General features: G+C 35.3%; 1 long non-coding RNA gene across 1 annotated transcript in view; it reads right to left on the bottom strand.

Annotated features, from left to right (window-relative positions):
• Positions 1-422: 422 nt before the first annotated feature.
• Positions 423-22,869, bottom strand: part of LOC148109519 (uncharacterized) — a 34,866-nt gene continuing 12,419 nt past the window's right edge. Inside the window, exon 3 of the long non-coding RNA XR_015725394.1 lies at positions 423-629. This is a non-coding gene — a long non-coding RNA (uncharacterized LOC148109519). The remainder of the gene's footprint in view (positions 630-22,869) is intronic.

Consider the following 22,869-nt stretch of genomic DNA (forward strand, 5'->3'; position numbering starts at 1 on the left):
TTTGAGAATTGTCTGGGAGAGTCAGAGCAGGGAAGCCACCTTCTGGGACATCATATTATCATGTCAAAAAGAAAGTGGACAACAGAGGGCCTTTTATGCTGTGACATAGAAGTGGCACCCATTATTCCCATTCATATTGCTTGCCTAGAACTAGGAAGAGTTCACCCAACTATTAGGGCCACAGGAAATGTTATCCTGCAAGGAGCCTGGGCGATGGAAAGCAGGAATTTTTACCTCTAAACACGATCTCAGATCCCCAATTTATAGAACTTAATCCTACATCCTTCTTCTGGGTACTCTGCCTTTCAGCTATTTAAACTGTACATCATTTTCTTTTTACAATTTAAATATTTATTAATAAAATTCAGCATTGTAATAATGTATATACACACGCACACACATACAGGATTAGAGGAGATGAAGATACTTTATTTCTTAAAAGTCATTTCCATTTTAACAAATGGGTCTTAGGGGCGCCTGGGTGGTGCAGTCGTTAAGTGTCTGCCTTCAGCTCAGGGCGTGATCCCAGCGTTCTGGGATCGAGCCCCACATCAGGCTTCTCCACTGGGAGCCTGTTTCTTCCTCTCCCACTCGCCATGCTTGTGTTCCCTCTCTTGCTGCCTCTCTCTCTGTCAAATAAATAAATAAAATCTTTACCAAAAACAACAACAACAAAAAAAACACAAATGGGTCTTAAACAGCAACAATGACAAAATCTGCAGAAATCCATCAATGAATCCTTACTCTCTTTTTCTATTTTTCAGAACCTTGGAATTTTATTTGCTACTCCTGAAAAAGAAATTTTTAAGCAGGTAAGTTTCCCCTTCACAGTTCGGGTCACAACAAATAGTTTGACCTCTTTTATGAAACACAAAGTTGGACTAGAAGTACTTAATTCCCTTCATCATTTAAGGTACCCTCGCCGTCATTGGGAAGTGGTGGGGGTACCATCACTAAGACTTGGAGCTCAGAGGTTGATATTTCAGGGAGTCAATTCAAATACTGATTCAACATAATATAATGTGCAGGTAAAATAGAACAAAGTTACTGATCTCATTTCCCTACTGCTGTTCTAGCTATTATTTAAGCACATGGTTCATATAAAGTGGCTTTTTTTTTTCTGTTTTAAGAGAAACTTTCTTTTTTCTTTCACTGCTTTCTTTTAAAAATATTGTTCATTTGGAAGTTATTTTGGAAAAGGCAAAGAGCATATAACAGTTTGCTCCATAATAATAACCCTCTTTCACACTTTTTAAACTTTTGTGATTTTTTCAAAAGCCAACATAAAACAAACCAGACTAAACAAAAACATTTGTGAAAAGTTGTTTGAGATGAAGATTGACTATTTTTTTCTCCCCAAGAATATATAATATGAGCGAAGTCCCCTATTTCCATGAAAGCAATGGCAGGTGATTAGTAACCAAGACAGTGGTCTCCAGCCCTCTAATAGCTTATCACATAATAATTTAAGAGTCCACAGGATCTCAGTACAAGTGAAGGCAAAAGTTAACAAGTTATATAACAATATGTGATATGTGGATGGTTAGATTTTGTGTGTGTGAGACAAATATGGTTGAATGAACATATGTAAGAGACAAAAGAAAAATTTTAAAAAGATGTGTTTCTGTTTCTGAACAGCAAAATAAACAAGGTATCTACTTTTAGCTTTTTTTTCAGTCTAGCTTTACCCATAGCTAATAGTTTGGGCAAATATATATATATTTGCTCTTAAAACATAAGAGAAGATATTGAGCATTTTAAAATTAATGAAACTGTCCTTCTAATCAAGATACATCTGTTTAATTATTTATAACCAAATTTCAAATCTCTTAACTGTCTTTCTAAATTAACACAATGCCAAAAAGTTTGTAAAAAGGAAAACCCTCATGTACTTACCCAAACAAAGTGAAAACACTAATTCAAAAGATATATTCACCCCTATGTTTATTGTGGCATTATTTACAATAGCCAAAGTATGGAAGCAACCCAAGTGTCCATTGATAGATGAATGGATAAAGAAAATGCGGTATAAATACACAACAGAATATTACTCAGCCATTAAGAATGAAATCTTGCTATTTGCCAGATCCCTAAATTTCTATGACTTCAGGAAGTAGTTTTCAAATTTAAAAAATGTAATTCCTTTAAGTGAAAGAGTATTTTCATGACTGTTGATAGTGTATTTAAATTATTTTGTTTTAATGTTGACTTAATGTGTGTAAATAAAAATATGGACTAAAACTCCTTTTTCATGTGGAACTTATACATATTAAAAGTGAAAATAATAAATTAATTATAGATAAAACTATAACTTTTACAAAATTAAATATAAGAACAGCCTAAATGTCCATCAGTGGATGAATGGTTGTATGTATACATACATACACTTTTATATATACACAACATATATATTATTATTTAACCAGATGGTTCATATAAAGTGGGTTTTTTTTTCTGGTTTAAAATAAACTTTCTTTTTTCTTTCACTGTTTTCTTTTAAAAATATTGTTCATTTAGCAGTCTTTATATATATTATATATATATAATATATATTGTCTAGCCATAAAGGGGAAAGAAATCCTGCCTTTTATGACAATGTGGATGGACCTTGAGGGCATTATACTAAGTAAAATAAGTAGGAAAAAGACAAAGCCTAAATGTTCTCACTTACATGTGGAATCTAAAAATCCAAACTCACAGAAATAGAGAGTAGGATGGTGGTTGCCAGGGGCTGGAGATATGTTGGTAAAAGGCACAACTTCCATTTATAAGATTAAGAAATTCTGGGGGCGCCTGGGTGGCACAGCGGTTAAGCGTCTGCCTTCGGCTCAGGGCGTGATCCCGGCGTTACGGGATCGAGCCCCACATCGGGCTCCTCTGTTGGGAGCCTGCTTCTTCCTCTCCCACTCCCCCTGCTGTGTTCCCTCTCTCACTGGCTGTCTCTATCTCTGTCGAATAAATAAATAAACACAATCTTTAAAAAAATAAAAAAAGATTAAGAAATTCTAGGGCTCTAATGTACAGCATAGTGATTGTAGTTAAACCACCATAACAGATGTTTTAAAGTTGCTAAGAGAATAAAACTTAAATGTTATCACAACACATACACACAAAAGGTAATTTTGTGAGGTGATGTGTTCGCTAACCTTATTATAATAATCATTCTGCAGTGTGTATGTGTCAAGTCATCATAGTATATACCTACATGTTATATGTCAATTATATCTCAATAAAGCTGAAGGAAAAAAAGAACAATTTCCTGCCCTCATAGATTACATTTTATTATGGAATATATTTTCTCAGGGACTAAAATATTTGCGTGTGCTGTCTAGAGCATTTCCTCCTCAGTGTAAAGGTACCAGGAATTTTAAGTTAGTAATCAAAATATTGTTTTGTGAATATGATCAGAGAAAAAGACGGATGGATGGCATTAGGATTCATTTCATTTAAGTCACAGGTAAAGCCTGGAGAATTATTTGTACTCTAAAACAAGTGTACTCTCTAGTGACTAGCTTACTGATGTCCTTTTGATTTAAGATTTCTTTATTCTGAACGTTACTGGATGAAAAAACATGACCAAACCTTGGCAGATTCTTCTTTCTGGGTTCCATTTCAATTCTAACTCATTCTTTCATAAAAATTGTAATACAATTGATCCCAATTGTGTTTAATTCAGTCATTTTTACCATATGCAATTATATAATTTCAATTAAAAAAAGAATAAAAACCAGGTTAGTATATCACAGTACATCATGATCAAAAATCATAAAAATAAAAAGTGAGATATAAGACAAGTAAATATGTCTTTCCATGATTAAACCCAACAATATAAATATAATAAAATAATGTTATGTAGCCTATTAAATTTATGTTCTTGGGACACCTGGGTGCCTCGATCAGTTAAACATCTGACTCTTGATCTCAATTCAGGTCTTGAGCTCTCAGGGTCATGAATTCAAGCCCTGCATTGGGCTGCACACTGGGTGTGGAGCCTACTAAAAAAAAAAAAAAAGAAGAAGAAGTTCTTATATCTAATTTTGTAAAAGTTGTAGTTTTATCTATATTTAATTTATTAATTATTTTCACTTTTAATATGTGTAAGTTCTACATGAAAAAGGAGTTTTAGTCCATATTTTTATTTACACGCATTTAGTCAACATTAAAATAATTTAAATATACTATCAGCATTCATGAAAATACTCTTTCACTTAAAAGAATTACATTTTATAAGTTTGAAAACCACTTCCTGGAGTCAGGAATTTAGGGATGGAAGGGGACCTTACTTTTATTCCTTTCCTTTATAAAAAAGCAAATTAAGCTAGAGAAGTTATATGAATTGACTGAGGGCATATAGAAATTTGTTGGCAGGTATGGTACTAAACGGAATTCTAAAATTTTTCCTTTTATTGATTCTTGCATGTCTAGTTTTGAAAATGTATTTTAATTCTAGGATTCCTATACTACAATGTCCAAATTAAGCATCCCGTTGTTCCTTTAATTACAGACGCTATCCATATGGATAGGTATCTATCTGTGTTGGGACATATTAACTGGAGAGACAGCCAGAATAAGAGATAGATATGTAGGTAGATAAAGAGAAAAATAGAAACTTGTATTGAACAAATATATGCCCCCACGACGATAAGTATTTGCCTAGGTGTTCATGAGTTAAAATTAATTGGGGGCCTAAAGAAAGAAAATAGTAGCAATTTATTTGGAAAGCCAAATAAAGTCTGTCAGTGACCTACAAATTTTCTTCCATCTTTGGCTAAATGTCTGACTTGATGACTGGTAACCTGAAGGGAGAAAGGGCGGAGTGTCTATATTCGTACAGGATGATGGTTTTTAGATGAGGGCACGTTTCTTAACCACATTTGAGCCGTTTTATTTTATGGCATATAAGCCCATCCTCAGGTAAACAAAACAAAACAAAATACTGGAAGTGCACCTGAGGCATCATATGCCCAGGATTTAGAAGTTTTTTTCTAAATTTAACCAAAAGCCCCTGAGGGATTTTAATCAAGAGGGTTGAGATGACCCGGCTTTTGTGTGAAGAAAAGATGGTAGAAGGATAGGAGGTGGAAAATGGAAGACCAGTTAGAAGGCCATGGCAGTGGGCCAGGTAGAGAGATTTAGGGTTAAAATTAGAACTAAAATTAGGGTAAAGTTTGGGAATGATAGAGAAATCTGGACAGAGAGAAAAGAGGTAGCAGTTAATGGCGGTATGAAATACGACCAAAGGTTTAAGCGAAGGGACAAAGTATTCCTGAAACCCATCCCACTGACTACCAGTCATCTCCCTGCCATTTTTCTCATGCTGTATTTTTTCCTTCTTAGCATTATAATAACTGCGGTTAAGTATTTGTATTGTGAATTGTTTAGTATCCAGCTCTTCCGTTTAGCTCTAGACTGTGTCTGTTTTGAATTGTCTACTTAGCACCTAGCTTCATGCCTGGCATAAAGCATGTATTCATTAAAGCTTTATTAAAATAATGACTGAGGGGCACCTGAGTGCCTAGCCAGTCAAACGACCGACTCTTGGTTTCGTCTCAGGTCTTGATCTCAGGGTTTTATAAGCCCTGCGTCAGGGTCCACACTCAGCATGGAGTCTGCTTGAGAGTCTCTCTCCCTTTCCCTGTGTCCCTCCCACTCATGCACTTTCTCTCCTTCTGAAATAAATAAATAAGTCTTAAAAAAAAAAAGAATGAATGAATGCATCTCTCACCCAAGTCTTAGGGAGAAAATATGTGGTAGGCAGCGGTAAGCCTTATAATAGACCTCCTTTTGTCAATCTCAAAATTCTAAGGAAGGATTAAAGAAATGGATCTTGTAAGTGTTAAGTTAGATGCCATTTATATATTCTAGGCAATATTTAAATTAACCACAATAACTTTCCTAGGATTTGACTAGAAATTGTACATATTACTTAAATTATAGCTTTTACCTATATCAAGTATACACCTTTTAAGCTCCTGACTTTAGTTGCCAGAAAATTTCTTTTATTCCTAGGGAAGCAAGAATAATATGTTCTCATTTATGCTGTCAGAAGGAGCTGGTTTTGAGAGTGGAATTTAAAGCATCTATTTTTCTTCCCTTGGAACTTATTTCTAACCTCTGGCAACACAGCTAGCTTAAAAAAAAAAAAAAAAGACTTGGTAGTAGTGTTAGCCAGAAGCACATCTAACCTGTTTAAGAAAATAAAATCTAAAGATAGTACTAACAATTACTAAGCAATGATAAATTGGATACTGTATAAATCATTCTCTCTTATCTGTTAAGTGAGTTTTTCTCAGGACATTTATTCTCAGGACTTTGTTAACCCACCCTTGATATCCATGTGAAAACGATAAAACCGTAATTCTTTAAAAATATGTCTTATGATACAGAATTCCAGCAATTTACTGCTCTTCATATTTCACTGTAATTTTACTATTAATTAAGGACAAAACAATAATGATTATTTGTTCTCTGTATTTATTAGATCACGGCATTATTAAAGACAATAATAACTATTAAGAAAGGAAAATTATTTCCAATGATCAGATTATTGACAAATTGTTGCATTTATTTTTTTTATTTTTTATTTTTTAAAAGATTTTATTTATTTATTCGACAGAGATAGAGACAGTCAGCGAGAGAGGGAACACAAGCAGGGGGAGTGGGAGAGGAAGAAGCAGGCTCATAGCAGAAGAGCCTGATGTGGGGCTCGATCCCATAACGCCGGGATCATGCCCTGAGCCGAAGGCAGACGCTTAACCGCTGTGCCACCCAGGCGCCCCAACAAATTGTTGCATTTAAACAGAAGCTTGATAAAGGGTTTTCTATGAAAACACTTCTTTGAAGCATAAAATTCAATAAACCAGATATATTTAGAATTAAATTATTTATATCAAATTATAATGAATAAACTAGTATTTTTTCATAGCATTCGCTATTAGCCAACATTCTATTTTAACGTATGTGCATATATATAAAATATGTATATATATGATATACAGATTTAATATTAATTAAAATATCAGTGGGTTATATGTCACATTAAAAATTCCCTAGTAATACTTTTCCTCCTTTCTGTGTCAGATCATTAAAAAAGACATTTTCAATTTTGCGTGACTGTATAAAATAAATGAGGTTCACACTAATTTGTTCTGTGTAGCCAATTAGCCTAGTTAAATTTCTCATAGATAATAACCTGAAATTCTTTGCAATTTCTAAAAAATGCAGAAAGAGCTGCACATATATGAAAGCGTTGTTATTTTTTGCCACCACGTGATCATGCCCATGACAGATAACACAGTTTAGGAGTCAGGTCTTTGTGGCAAAAAAACAAAAACAAAAACAAAACAAAAAGCCCATGACTATATATTATAAGCTAGTTGAAATAGTAAAATTGCTAGTTTCCTCTGATTAAAAAATCGCAAGCTTGTCTCAGCTCTGGGGAGGTAAATGCTGCTCAATTCAAGAATGGCAATGCATGGAAGTATAATAAATTGTCTAGATGCACATAAATTATCCTTATTAGGCAACTTGTTTGTTTCATTGTTTCTTTTTATTATTCCACTTAGTCATGATATTGTAGTCAATTTGCAAAGTAATTAACAGTTTTATAATAGTAGTGAAAAGCACATGGCTATAATTTTTTTAAAATATTGTTTTGCGTGGTATCTTTTGTCATCTAAAAATAAGCAAATTTCGAGTTCCGGTATTTCCTATAGCTAGACTCCTTAGAAATTTTGCCCTTTGCCACCTTTCAAAATACCTGTGCAGGAGTCTGTGTCTTGTTGAATATTACAGTATTAAAATATCTGCAATATTTGCAAGGTACACTGTCTCATGGTAAAACATTAATGCTGAGTAAATACATGGAAGAATGAAAGCACTGAGTCATTGAATTATGGTTGTAAATATGCCCTTAGCAGGGGAAGTATAGTCAAAAAAACTGCTTGGATTGAATAGGTTCTTGTCCCATCTATATGCAGTAAGAAATGAACACTATTATTGTTTTAGCTTGAGCTGTATCTAGGTCCTTTGGACTGCACCATAGACTGGGAAGCTTATGAACAAAATCATTTATTTTTCACACTTCTGGAGTCTAGAAGTCCAAGATCAGGGTGTCAGCATGGTCAGCTTCTCGTGAGAATTCTCTTCCTGGCTTGCAAGCTGCTCGTCACATGGCAGACAGTGCGGGCCTAAGGGGTGTGGGGGATGAAATATAGCTTTCGTGTGTCTTTTCTCATAAGGCCATTAATTCCATCATGAAGGCCCTGCCTTCATGACCTCAATCTAACTCTAATTACCTTCCGAAGGCCCCATCTCCAAATACCATCATATAGGGGGTTAGGGTTTCAATATATAAATTTTGGGAGGCACATTCTGCCCATAACAGTGATATATTCCAAGGAATTGGTTGAATAAAAGACACATGTCATTTAAGAGAAAGAGAGAGAGATTGAAAGATGGATCTTTGCCTTTTATAATGGAGAATAATTCTATTTGCAAATAATTTGTACTTATCGGTACCAATGTAATGGCAGGTGATGCTAATTATATATGTATGTTATATTTGGCAGAAAAAATGGTAAGATGATTTAGTAAATAGGCGATTCACAAATTTGTATCAACTGTACCATGTAAAGGGCACTCATTAATATTTTGAAATATCTAAGCTTGCTTTTTAATTTTTCTAAACAATATTTCTCAGTGGATTATCTATCTCCTCCACGCATTACTGGTAGCACAGTCTTTACAAGATCTTAAGGCCCATCTATTCCCCATAGATTACCTTTGCCAGCATTATTGTATTCTGGTTTACAACATAGTGGACTTATATGACTGGAGATCAACCAAATGAATTAAATAAATTTAAAAGAAAGGTAGAATTCCCATAATTTGTATGTTGCAGAATTAATAATGATCATTAGTAATAGCAAAACTATAATGCAACTTCTCAGATTTTCATTTAAACGTGTAGAAAAATAGGAAATGTTGGATGGTTTTTCCTAGAGACTAACACTGTCATATTTTCATGTTCGAACATTATATTTTAAGATAAAATAATTAGAGTTAGACAAAGAAGAGCAATATATTCCAGCTGTGATTTTATGTCTCATGCAGCTTTGGCTCACCTGCCACAAAGCATCAATGGGTTGGGCACTGGGCATTCTTGTCTCAGTAACATACTTGGAAAATGTTAAAGCAATTAGCAGAGGCAATCTCAAATGAGAAGACCCAAGAGAATCATGTCAGTGAGCCTGTTAAATAAAACATATCATCTTAAAGTCTTTGCTTACTTCTTCTGTATAATATTAGCACAATTAAAAGAACATGCTGGATTTTGCCAGCAGTGAGGTTTCTTTAGTCCCTCAAATAAGCTCTATTCCAATAGTTATCATTAGTTAGCATTTCCATAGCAACATAGCTTTTTAGCACAAGTGTTTTGTAATAATTTTTAGAGGTTTCTCTTCTCTGTGGTCTTATGAGGTAAAGTTAATCTACTTTAGATTCACAGAAAAATACAAATTATACGGATCCTATATCTCATGTTGAAGCCACCTGCAGTTAGCTTTGCCACAAGCCAACACATTTGCAGTTCTTGCTGAATCAAAGGGAATGTAATTTATGCAAGGTAACATCTGGAGTGAGCCCAAGATCCATGTATAAACCTCTGTCCCCATTATCCATGATCTTGAGCTCCCCAATAATATCGTAATGATTCAGAAGCTAATTGGCAATAAAACCATAATGTGAACATACACAATTAAACATACCATCGGAACAGCCAGATACCACTAGCTTTGCATAATGCATGGTGACCATGAACACAACTGGAAGTGAGATCTGATCCCCAAAGCCATGGAAACCTGAGCCTCAGCTTCAGGGTTGGCTAATACCCTGCTGAGGGTTGACTTCCAATTACCTGAATCAGCTTAGATTGTTACAAGCTCCACACTGCTACTGTGGTTGGATTCCTAATAAAAAATTAAAATAGAAGCAATAACCAACATATCTGTCTGTCTATCTATCATCTATCTATCATCTATCTATCATCTATCTATCATCTATCTATCATCTATCTATCTATCTATCATCTATCTATCTATCTATCTATCTATCTATCTATCTAACAATGGCTCTTTAAAAGTCAATCTCACTCATTAGAAAAAAATTCTCAAAACTCTGATAAATGTGACTTTTAAAAGTCTTGAAGGCAAGTCATTTCTACACAAAGAACTTTTCGGTCTCCCTTATCAACTCATCTCTTTCATTTTCACTTTTCAGAAGCAGCCAAAATGCTCAATGTTTCCTGAATCAGCGGCTCTCCCCAAAGGCCTGCTTTGGCTGTCTCCTTTCTCTCACTTTATACCAGTAGTAAAAATTTGCCTATATAAATATGATAAATCTTTCATCTCTTTCCTCTGTGTTTTACTTTAATGAGAGAGGAACATTAAGAGGGGAGGAATTGTACAGTGGCATTCTAGCTGTTATTTCCTCACTGAAAAAGTCATCTTTTGAAAATCACTTAGTCTCTCTTTGTTTTCATGCAAAATGCTCCATTTCTTGGGGGAGGGGGATACATTTGCTCTATTTAGGAGGCAAAATGTGCTGAGCAGGACAAAAAGTAAGGTGTCTGGACTTGACACATCTTATATCACCCTCTACTCAACTCAGTGAAGATTAAAAGCCTTTAAAGATCCCAACTATCCTAATAATTTTCTCTCCAAGGGATTATTGTAAAAAAATATTAATACGATCCATATTAAAATGGAAAAGAAGGAAGGAAAATAAGTTAATATAACATATTTAAAAACATAACATCTTAAAGAATGCTGAATTCAACTAATTGCTATTGGCCCATGTGACATGAATCTGTTTCCAAAAATGTCTTCTATATTCCAAACCTTAAATTCTTAGTTCCCATTACCACCCGACATATTGTTTTAGTAATCTTTGTATCTGTTATCTAAAATATGGAGAACAACTTCCAGTTTGACGGAGAATCACCGAATCTGCATAGAATATAATCAGGGACTGTCCAAGTTCTGCGAGTTCATGGCCTCCTAACACAATCTCCAGCCCTTTCCCGCTCTAGAACCCTGTGGCAGTGTTTCGATATGAGCTTATATTGCCCCTAAACAGATAGGGTTTATAGTGGCCCATTGATGACCACTGTTCTCCTCAGGTGTTTGCCCAAGTCTCCTTGGTCCCGGTGAGACCAAACACCCAGAATTATCCTGTGTATATGCATGATTCCCCTAAATTCCGGTGTGCTTCTTCTTTTTACTACCATAGCGTTGGATTCTACCACTTTTTTGACTTTGGTCTCTATTTCTATGTTCTCAGAAGTTTTACTCATGATGCCTCAGTCCTGCTTGAGGGACTAGAACTCTATTCTGATTTAATGATGGGAGTCACTGCCTTCTGTTCCTCACCCGTTCTGGAGACTTAGTTGCTACTAAATCTCCTACCTGGAACCTTGTAAGGGGAAAGATTTTCTAAATGGAAAATGCCTACTGTTGAAGTTCTGCTGCTTGAGATTCTTGTTACTATTTGATATCACTATGACCATTTTCTCATCAGTAGGATATAGTGCCACTCTCGGATTCACTCATCTACTTCTATACAGTCTAGATGGTAATATCCTTGAAATAGGTAACTATGGAATTAATTGTTTTTCGCACTCCAGAGCCTGGCACAGATAATGCTGTAGCTGAAGGAATGAATGAATGAACTCCTCCATGTAATGGCTGAATTATGGCTCTCCAGAGTTGTCCAGGCCCTAATCCCTGGAACGTGTGAATATGTTATGTTACATGGCAAAAAGGACTTTTCAGATGTATTTAAAGTTATGGACCTTAAAGAGATTAACCTAGATTATCTAGGAGGTACCAATCTAATCATATCATCCCTTAAAAGCAGAGAATTTCCTCTGGCTAGAGTCAGATAGAGACAGTGGGAGAGGAAGGCAGAATAGGAATATCAATAGGAGAAGGCAGAGTCCAAGAGTGAGAAGGATTTTGATGTAGGTGGCTGTATGCGTGGACTTTTGGGAGGCTCTGGGAGTGAAGGGTGGCCTACTCCTGACAACCAGCAAGGAAGTGAAGATCTCAGTCCTACAACCTCAAGGAAATGAATCTGGCCAACAGCAGGAATGACCTTGGAAGTATATTCCGGTCTAGAGCCCTCAGTAAGGACTGCTGCCCTTCTGACATCTTGATTTTAGTCTGGGGGGACCCAAGTCAGAATTCAGATTTATAGAAACTGTGAGATAATAAAGCCAAGCCCTTAAGCTTGTGGTTATTTTTTACAGCAGCCACAGAAGACTAATACGTACCATTTTTGGGTTTTCTTTGGTGTAATTCCCTAGTGTGGGTCATGTCTTAAATCTTTTCTTTTCTATATCTTCTTGGACATCATGCCTAGGAAGAATCATTATTAGAGGGACCAGTTATATAAATTTCTGGCCAATTTCATGTAAGATGTTTTTCTCCTTTGATCACACTCATTGCAGTTGAAAACCCAAATTCCCTAAATATGCCAAACTTTTACAACATTCACTCTTTGATGTTTTTATGCTAGCAGTTGTCAAAATTTGGAGTATATCAAAACGACCTAGAAGGCTTGTGATTACACACATTGCTGGCTCCCAACCCCAGAATTTCTGATTCAGTAGTCTGGGGCCAGAGATTTTCATTTCTATCAAGTTCCCAGGTGATGCTATGCTGCTGATAAGGGTAACATAATTTGAGGAACACTATTTGGTAAAATCAAATAATTCTTTTCTTCATAAAATGTTAATCCCGTTCATTCATAGCCCCTTTTTTGGGAATCTATTTTCATAATAATATTTATCTGGGAAAAACAAACAAGCAAACAAAAACAACAAGAAACATTCATCTGGGTACATGCCCCTTTCATACGAGTAGAAAAAACCAAAAGAGATGAATTCAAATCAGCAAATTTTTCCGATGATAATGTACACTATTAAAATTACTTGGAGACTACCTATGCCAATATTTCTGAAGAGGGGGGCCACTGGAACTCAAGGTAGGGTAGTTCTTTATTTTATGAAATTTTATGAAGTGTTCCATGTAGTATTTGTAGCCCTTGTTCACCAAATGCCCATACCATTCCCCAGTCATTGTGATAGCCAACAACACTCCCATACATTCCCAAATGTCCCTGTAGAGAATCAACAACACTAATTGAGAACTATAAATCCATGTTATTCAAGTTTACATGCTATTCTTCCCTAATATTAGTAAGGATTTTCAAATTTTATTCTCATGTTTTATTCATAAGTGCTGGTTATTCTAAATATTTTAATTTATAGAATATATTACCCAATAACTCCCTGAGGCCACAATCAAGAAGAATATGTGGCTGGTACCATGAACTGGCTCATGCAGTATTCCAACCACCTTTAAGCGTGCAGAGGGTGAAAAGTTAAGGGCACCCTTACCAACTTCCTGAGGTTTCCCTGTATGTTTAATTTCTACCAATAGACCTACCTGCAAGAAGTGGAATTGGAAGAAAGGGGAACAGCAGGAGGCATCCATTTTATTCATACATACTATAGTAATAGCGATATATTTTGCAGACAGAAACTGTAGCAATAGCTGCCTCATGTACTCATCGACTTCCTATTTCCGCAGGTTCCCATCATTTCAAGGTCAATAGTCTCCTGAATGGATCAATTCTGCTGTATAGCCTTAGGACCCTATCCTGGAAGCTCTATGACTTTATGACTCATTCCTCAAAGTTGAGCCGTGAGTCAATTTCTTTAGCATTCCCCCAAATTTTGTAGGCCACTTAAGAGCCAGGAATAAATCCCCTTATATTCAAACTAGTTAGCAAGGAGTCTGCACTCTGCAATGAAATTCCCCTCAATACAGAATACAATTAGAACTAAATAATCAAGAGTAAACCCATGGGATTTTTGTGTGTTTATTTGTTTGCTTTTATGTGTAGAATCAAGTTAACTCAAAGGTGATTATTCCTATATCCATGCAGAGAACACAAAAACTATTAATAGGTGCTTAATATTTTTCTCGATAGAAACCTAGTGACCATTCAGGCAAAAATAAAAAGAATTATTTGCGTATCAGTGGGGTTAGAATTATAGATAAATTAGTTTTCATCTTGATAACTTCCCTTTTCTTTATTTTCTCTCTACTTCAAGCTGTCAGAGAAATCCCATTATTAAGGAATGATCTATTTGGCTTTTTCAGGCCTTTCTGCCAAAATGCATTTCAAATTAGAAACTACCCAGATAGAATTGACCACTTTTTATTCATGTCCCATAGTAAAAGTATAGAAGAAAAGAGCTAAATTCCATTTCTGGATCGAGAGAGATCTGAACTAAATCACTGAAAGTGAACTTTGGTACCAAAAGTAGCCATAAGAATTTATTAAACCCCACCTGCCTCAGCCTAAAACAGATGCACACACACATACACAGCCACAACCCCTGGTCCCGGGAAATGCGGAAAAGTTCTGGTAAAGTTATTGAGCGTTCTAAACATGATAAAACTCACTTATCAGCCAACCTTATCTAGTGTTTAATGGGCAAAGTTACACTAGGATAGTATCTAGTTTTCCCTTATGAATCAAAACCCAAAATCTAATGCTGGCTTCTTCCATAAGGGACCAGACTAGGAAAGCATTAAATTACATAATGTTCATCACTTTGTTCAATTGTCTTGGTATTCTTCTTATTTTTACTAATATTCTAAAGTCATCTTCCAAAATACATCTACCCGTTTCTCTCTCTCTGATTTTACACACGTACACAAATGCTTGCACAGGTACACGCATGGGAAGTCTTTGGGTGCACAACAGACCACTGAAGTTTTGGGGCTTGGAAATGTACATGGCTGTAACACAAACTAAATTGAATCTGAGATATCATTTCTTCAAATCTCCTTAGATATTTTCAAAACCCATGCTTTATCCTTCCACCAGTCTGTTTGGTACCTTTCTGTACTCTTGCTATTATACTGTTTCTCTTTCTATCTTTTTCTCTTCCTTGTCTTATTCATATGTATTTTTCCCTCCTCTTTTCTTCAACATTCTTTCCCTTTTTTTCTCTGTCTCCCTCAGATCACGCCCCCCAAAGAAACAAGAAAAACAACCAAAAAAAATCCCGCTAACAATAAATCCTCCATTTTCTTACATAATATATATCTTTGGTTCCTACCCCCAAATTCCAGCAGACTGTTTACCTATTCGAAGGACTTATCTAAGGAATTCCAAGCTCTCCATCTTATATTCTTTGATACTTGGCGGGGGGACTGGGGTGTGGGGTCTGAGGATGGTATAAAAAGATTCAAAAAGGATATCGTTGCTTCCAATTACATAAAGGTATATTTATCTCCCAGTTATTGATATTGAAATAACACAAATTATATTGCGTGGTGACATAGCAGATATTTCAAATTAGAGAGTTAAGAGGAAAATGTATAACTATAGATTTATATTACAGGAAGCATCAAATTAATTTTAGTTAATATTGGTTGATAAAGACTGACTTTTTCCATCATATATCTTTCCTTAAGCAGCTCAAATCAAATCTTCATATCTATCTGTGTAAACGTTTTCAAGACATGTTTTTATATTAAGCAAGTTCTAAAGAGGTTTTAATACCTTAATTTATTATTCTAATGCTCTAATGCTTTTCTGCTTTATAAAGTTTAGGGTTTTTTTTTTTTTTTTCCCTAGCTTCTTACTTCGGTTATCTATTGCTGTCCTGCAATCTCTCATGACTAAATGTTGTTGCCAAAATCATTTTCTGTTTTCTAATCACACAGCGTGACGGTATGTCATTCTTCTTCACTTCAATACCTCATTCCAACTGCATTTGGAATCCTCACAGATAATGAACATGAACTTAATAGACATGTTCTTCAAGTCTGGTAATGAGAAAAAAAATTAAACTATCTCATTCATGAGTTGAAATTATTAACTGTGAATTTCCTCATTTGTCTCATTTAATGAGATAATTCGTGTGCCAGCGAAACTATGCAATGTTAGGTAAATATTGGTTATTATTTACAATAATAATAATAGCAGCAACACTCTCTTCTTCTCTGTTACCATACCCTCCAGAAGCTAATACAAAGCATAAATGTCATGAACTGTGACTTTATCCACTAAAACCTAATCAGAAAACAGCCTACTAAAAGCCTAGTTTTGATAGAAAAATGAAGTACAGTAGGCATGCATGGATGATAGCCATTTAAAAGGGTTTTCTAAATCTAGGAAGATACTCTTATGTAAAGATACAAGCATAAACAAACCATAAAATGGCTATTCCAACGATGAGAAGATTTACTGTAAGCTTATATTAAAGAACTAGTTGCCATAATTCATTTAAACCAAGTTATTTCACAGAATTTACAGTGGCAGACACATTTTTATTACATTTTCAGAAAAAAAAAACCCCGCCTGTATTATCTTTAAAATAAAGAAGGGGAGGGGCACGAGGATGGCTCAGTTGGTTAAGCCTCAGGTTCTTGATTAAGCTCAGGTCATGATCTCAGAGTCATGAGACCGAGCCTGGTATTGGACTCCACACTCAGTGTGCAGTCAGCTTGAGATTCTTTCCTTCTCCCTCTGCCCCTCCTCCTGATGTGCAGTGTGCTCTCTCTCTCTTGCTTTCTCTAAAACAAACAAACAAATGAACAAACTCTTCAAAAAAATGAAATAAAATAAAGAAGGGGAAAAATAAGTGGGTGTGGGAAGTGAGCAAATATTTATCCCCAAACCTTCAAATTTGCCCCCAAACCATCTGGCAGGGCAATTGGTAAGAGGCTGGTAGGAAAGACAGAAAGCTCAGGAGTGGAAGTTTGTCAAGAAATTCACAGAAGTGTCAGGAAGAAGAATTGTCAATGCATGCTGCAGTCTTCCATCTACTGGGAATCTCCAAAAGTCAAGGTATACGGCTAAGTATGGTGAAACAGTCCTAAGGACCGATTTCAATGATCTTTTATTTTCCTAAACAAACAATCAAATGTTTCATAAAAAAACATAGGAATGAGTTCCTTGGCATAGATCTTGGTAATGATTTTCTGATATGACATCTAAAGCACAAGCAACAAAATACAAAATAAGTGGGATACATTAAACTAAAAAGCTTCTGCATAGCAACAGGAACCATCAATAAAGTGAAAAGACAACCTATGGAATGGGAAGAAAAATATTTGTGAACCACGTATCTGATAAGGGGTTAGTATACAAATATAAACAATTCATACAACTCAATAGCAAAAAACTAGCTCAATTAAAAAATTGGTGAAGAGCCTAACTAGACATTTCTCCAAAGGAGATACACAAAATGCCAACAGATACATGAAGGATGCTCAACATCACTACTTGTAAGGGAAACAGTAATTAAAATCACGATGAGATATCACCTCAAGCCTATTACAATGGCCATCATCAAAAATATAGGAGATAACCAATACTGGTAAGGGTGTGGAGAAGACGGAACTTTTGTGCACTGTTGGTAGGGTTGTAAATTGGTATAGCCACAATGGAAAACAATATGGAAAATCCTTAATAAATTAAAAATGGAACTACTATGATCTAGAAATTCCACTTCTGGGAAAATACCTACAGGAAATGAAAAACTAACTTGAAAAGATACCTGCACTCCCATGTTTATAGCAGCCTTATTTACAATAGCCAAGACCTAGAAATAGCTTAGGTGTCCATGAATGGATGAATGGATAAAGAATATTCCACACAATGGAATATTATTCAGCCATAAAAATAAGTAAACTCTACCATTTATGACAATATGGATGGACCTTAAAGACACCGTGTTAAGTGAAATAAGTTAGAGAAAGACAAATATGGTATATTCTCACTTATATATGGGAGCTAAAGACAAAAACAAAAACAAAAAACAAACTTATAGAAAAATAGATCAGACTTGTGGTTACCAGAGGCAGAGGGTGGAGGGAGGGAGAATTGAAGTAGGGGGTCAAAATGAGTCATTTTTCTAGGCGGACTTTCTCTTCACTTTTGGTACATGTCATGAAAGTAGTGCCAAGTCCTACAGACTATGCAACAGCAGCAACAAAAATCTGGTTGAAAGGAAAATATCTGGCTAATATTCTAGCTGGAAGGTCTTCTTGACCCAGTACAGACAGTTTATTGTGTATTTTCCCTCTCCTGATGATTTTTCTCTCTTTTGTCTTGTCCACATGTTATTTCAGTTTCAATCTGAATTTTAGGTACATGTCATGTTCTAAAATCTTCCTTTTTACTCCCCTACATTCTTAAATCCCCTTTGGAATCTTATGGATGCTATTTAATATGATTACTCCTGATATAAACACCTGCAGCATACAAGATTTTTATGATATATTTAGGTACAGATATACCCAGTTCTTTTTAAAATTAATTGATTTTGGTTGCATAAAAATTATAAGATAAAAAGATGAAGACAGTAAGGAATAAACTTAACTAGATCAGGGGAGAAAATCAAGAAAAGGGAGGTCCATAGATAAATGCAAGAAGTAATCAAATTAACAAGGATTTTTATAATGGTATAATTAATGAACTGCAATTTTACATTAGTCTCCAGCAAAAAAGAAATATGGAGAAGGAGTAAGGGCAATTATGCATTAATGAGGACTATGATAATAGAGTAGCAATATCAGAGAGCAGTAACGGAATTAAATTTTGTAAAGGAACATTACAGAAAGACAGCAGATAAAACAACATAATGATATGAACTAGTCAATTGTTCTAAGGAAATTGCACCTAATAACTTCACTGCAGTACTAAAACTTCAATTTTACTTCTAAAAAAATACAAAGGTAAAAAGAGAACATTATCATGAATAAATAAATCAGTAATTTGTATTTCCATAGGTATAATTTTCAAGACTTTTATTATATAGAAGTATTTATCCCAAAACAACTCTGATAGAGATTTACAGATGGGGACGCTAAAGGCTTAGAGGGATTAAATACTTTTGCAAAGGTGCACATGCTTATTAAACAGAACCAGAGCCATAGGTCCCAACTTGAGTTCTTCCTCTCCTGATGCTTATTTTACCTCCTTCATGACCACCTAATCTCAACCTTGGTGTGTTAACCTGGAACAATTTCTTTCCTTTTACATTTTCTTTTTAATTGTATTTAAGATGAATTTATTCCAACATTATCAGAAGTTCTCATGTTATGCCATGTTGAAAAATCACTTTCAAATCCAATTTATTTGTTATTAGAAGTGAAGTCAGTAAAGATGATTTACTCTAGCACTGTCTTTGGCATTTCTCCTTTTCTATTTCAAGAAGATGGTAAGTCATCATTTTTTTGAAAGAGGTAAATTGTAACTATAAGAAAGCCAGAGATATGTAATTGGTTCCTTCAGTAATATAGTAGTCGCTTTTCACATATAACAGCAAAATTATTCATTCTTTTGTGGATATAGTTTCTTTCTCTACAGATAAGAATTGTAATATGCAGTTTGTTGGCTTTTTGGGGATCTAGAGAAAAAGATATTTTGGTAAAATAAAAATACAGAATATAAATATACAAGTATAGAAAACGAGATATAGATAGCTAAGCACATCAGGCCACTTGCTGTTTTAATTATCAATAGCTTCCCGAATAAAATTGTGTTTTATTCTTTTTTAATTTTTTTCTGTGTGTTTAGTTTTTTTTCCCTTAAGCCCGTCACCCCATCTCCCCATGCACCACCCCTCCAGCAACCCTCAGTTTCTTTCCCATAGTTAAGAGCTCCTCATGGGGGTGCCTAGGTGTCTCAGTCGGTTAAGCATCTGCCTTTGGCTCAGGTCATGATCCTGGGGTCCTGGGATCAAGTCCCACATACTCAGCAGGGAGGCTGTTTCTCCCTCTGCCGCACCCCTGATTGTGCTCTCTCTCTCACTGTCAAATAAATAAATAAATAAATAAATAAATAAATAAATAAATAAAAATAAAATCTTAAAAAAAAGTCTCTCATTTTTTTGTCTCCCTCTCTGATTACATCCCAATCTGTTTTCCCCTCCCTTCCCGTTTCTTATATTCCTCATAAGAGTAAAACCATACGATAATTGTATTTCTGTGATTGACTCATTTTATTTTAAAATAAGTTAGTAATACAACTTGTATTTATAATAATTTCCTTGATTAAGATTTCATAGTTTGTCATAAAGTGAGAAAATTCGAGAATATGATGTACTTTTATTGAAACATAGGAATTAGAATTTGAAGTGAGTCTTTAATAAATGATTAAGTGTATTTCATCACACAGATACCTTGAAATAAGTGGTTTATAACCTCAACTAGAAAGGCAATGGAAATAAAGCCATTGTTTTCCTCACATAATGCATTTCACGTCAAAAAGAAGGAAATTTAACAATATAAACTTTACTCTCAGGTGCTTACAATGAAAGACCTTGACTGTCAAAAATGTCATTATCATTGAAAGGAAGACATTGGTCAAAAGAAACAATATTATTCCCTTGCCTCTGTTACTATCTCTGTAAGCATATTAATTTCTTTGTGAGATTTTGAATTACCTTTTCTCCAAAGAATTTAAGACAACACATATATGAACATAAGTAAACATTAACCATTATAAAATTTAAAATAGTAAAACCAAAAAGAGAAAGGAGGAAGGAAAGTAGAAAAAACATCCTGTATGGGACACAATATCCCTGAATCCTACTGAATTGGTAAATATCAGCAAATAAAGCAATACTGTCTATATCCTGAATGAGTATGTTCGAGCTCTTCTCAGACACAAGAGTGACTAAGAGACCCAAAGAGGACACTATGTGAGAATTGATTGCTTAATGCCTTTTAAAGTTTCTTTGAAAATGAACTGGTCAATAAAATCCCCTTTGTTTATTAGGGAGTAAGGCTTAGGGCAGAAAAAAATAACAGATGCTAAGGAGTAAACAATTCCTTCCCCCGTCCCCCCCATTTAAGGACGACTTAAATTGGAAAGATAAGGAAAACATGAGTTCTCTTGATTTCAATAGCTTCTATACTAGAAGCTGGTGTTAAAGACCGTCCAAATCTTACAGGTATTTGCGCTCAAACGTGATCATGCAGATGCTGGCTGCCTTGGGATGGACGTCATCCTCAGAATTCCTGGGTCACAGATTTTCCCTAAATCCCCATGCCCAACATTAGCTGTGGCTAAGCTTTTACATTTTTTTTCCTGGATACGAAGATCTCTCTGCTCATGCCCATGATTATCACTTTGTTACTTAAATCAATTTAAAGTAAAACTGGAAAAAATGAACGTCGTCAGAAATTGCATTACTGAATGAATAAGGCTTGTCCTACTGGTTACAGGGAGATAACCAGTGCCTGATCAGGTCTATTTCCACTGGCTTAATCTCCTTAGAACTGGGACGTCCAAGTCCACTCAAACAGTTCTGCCCAAGAGCAACGTAAGGGAAGCCCTGTATCTGCCTTAATCCAGACAATTTTTATGCTAAGTATTTCTTCAGCAAAAACACAATGCGGAAGAGACTATTACTGCTCACCTCTCGCTGGTCCCAGAATAGAAAGCTGACTGCTCTCTGACTGCCCTGCATCTTCCTCTGGATTTTTCTCACATCTTTTATTTCTTGGGCTGCTGCTCCAAGAAAACATGTATTTCAAAATACATAAAATATCCAACAGCGGATCTTGAATTCCGTGTTGAAATATTTAGGTAGGGGAGGGACTGATACTTCCTGGGCTCACTACATGTGCATTCTTATTAATTCTAATAACAACCAGATGCGGTACCTATTATTAGCAATATTTTTGAGATGAGGGTTGTTTTACTTCTTTGAGATCATCACAGAGCTAGAAAATGGAGAAGCTAAGTTTGAGACTGTATTATCCGACTATGAGGCCATGCTGTTTACTGTAATTAGGTTGCCATAAAAATAATTGTGCTAAGGTTTCCATAAGCACTGGATTATAAAAACCTAATAACTAGATAAAGATTGGGAAAGAGAATTTGTTAAGGGAATATGGTTAGATTGTGTTCATGAATTTAAATTCAAATCAGTTGTCAGGAATGTATGTATCCAAGGAAACCATTTCACAAACAAAATTGTACGCACTTGATATCTCATAACACCTGCTGAGGAAAAAAAGGGCACTTAGTAGCTGCTTAATAAATGCATTATAATAGGCATGACCTTAATATTTTAATTATATAGCTACTATGCTAGGTGTCACTTATTTGTGTTTCATTTCCCCCATCTGTACAGATGTGTTGTCTGTCCATATTCACCTCTTATAATCCCATTCAGGAATTTCTCTCTGATCCTTCATACAACTGATCTTCCTCAAACTCTCCGAAGTAGCTGCGAAACCTAGAATTTATATGGCAATACAAAACTTGCTAGAAGCAGATCACAAGGTATTGGCTTGACTGTTCCATTTCCTGGCTCAGAGTACATGCTCAGTGCACAGTGGTAGGATGGTTTATAGGCTACAGGTGCCCCACCTCAACCAGACTATGGGTAAGGCAAGATGAGCTAATTTGGCACTTAAGGGTCATTTTTTCCCCCATATCTAGATAATTGTGTTAAAGAAAAACTATGTGGATGCACTTTTCTCATTTTCCAGTATTAACAGAGAAAAGATAAAAATATGGGCAAAAGAGAAGATATAATGAAACCAGCACATCAAAATTGGGGTACTATAGGGCACCTGGATGGCTGTCAGTTAAGACCCCGACTCCTGTGTTGGGCTCTGAGCTCAACTTGAGATTCTCTCCCTCTCTCTCTCTGCTGTTCTCCCTTCTCTCTCTCTCAAATAACTAACTAAATAAATAAAATCTAAAAAAAATTGAAATGCTATATTTAGTGAAAACTGACCAAAATGGTACACCATAGTCGAT

This window comes from Ursus americanus, chromosome 8 (genome assembly GCF_024610735.1).
Source record: "Ursus americanus isolate L20-20 chromosome 8, mUrsAme1.1.p, whole genome shotgun sequence".
Lineage (NCBI taxonomy): Eukaryota > Metazoa > Chordata > Mammalia > Carnivora > Ursidae > Ursus > Ursus americanus.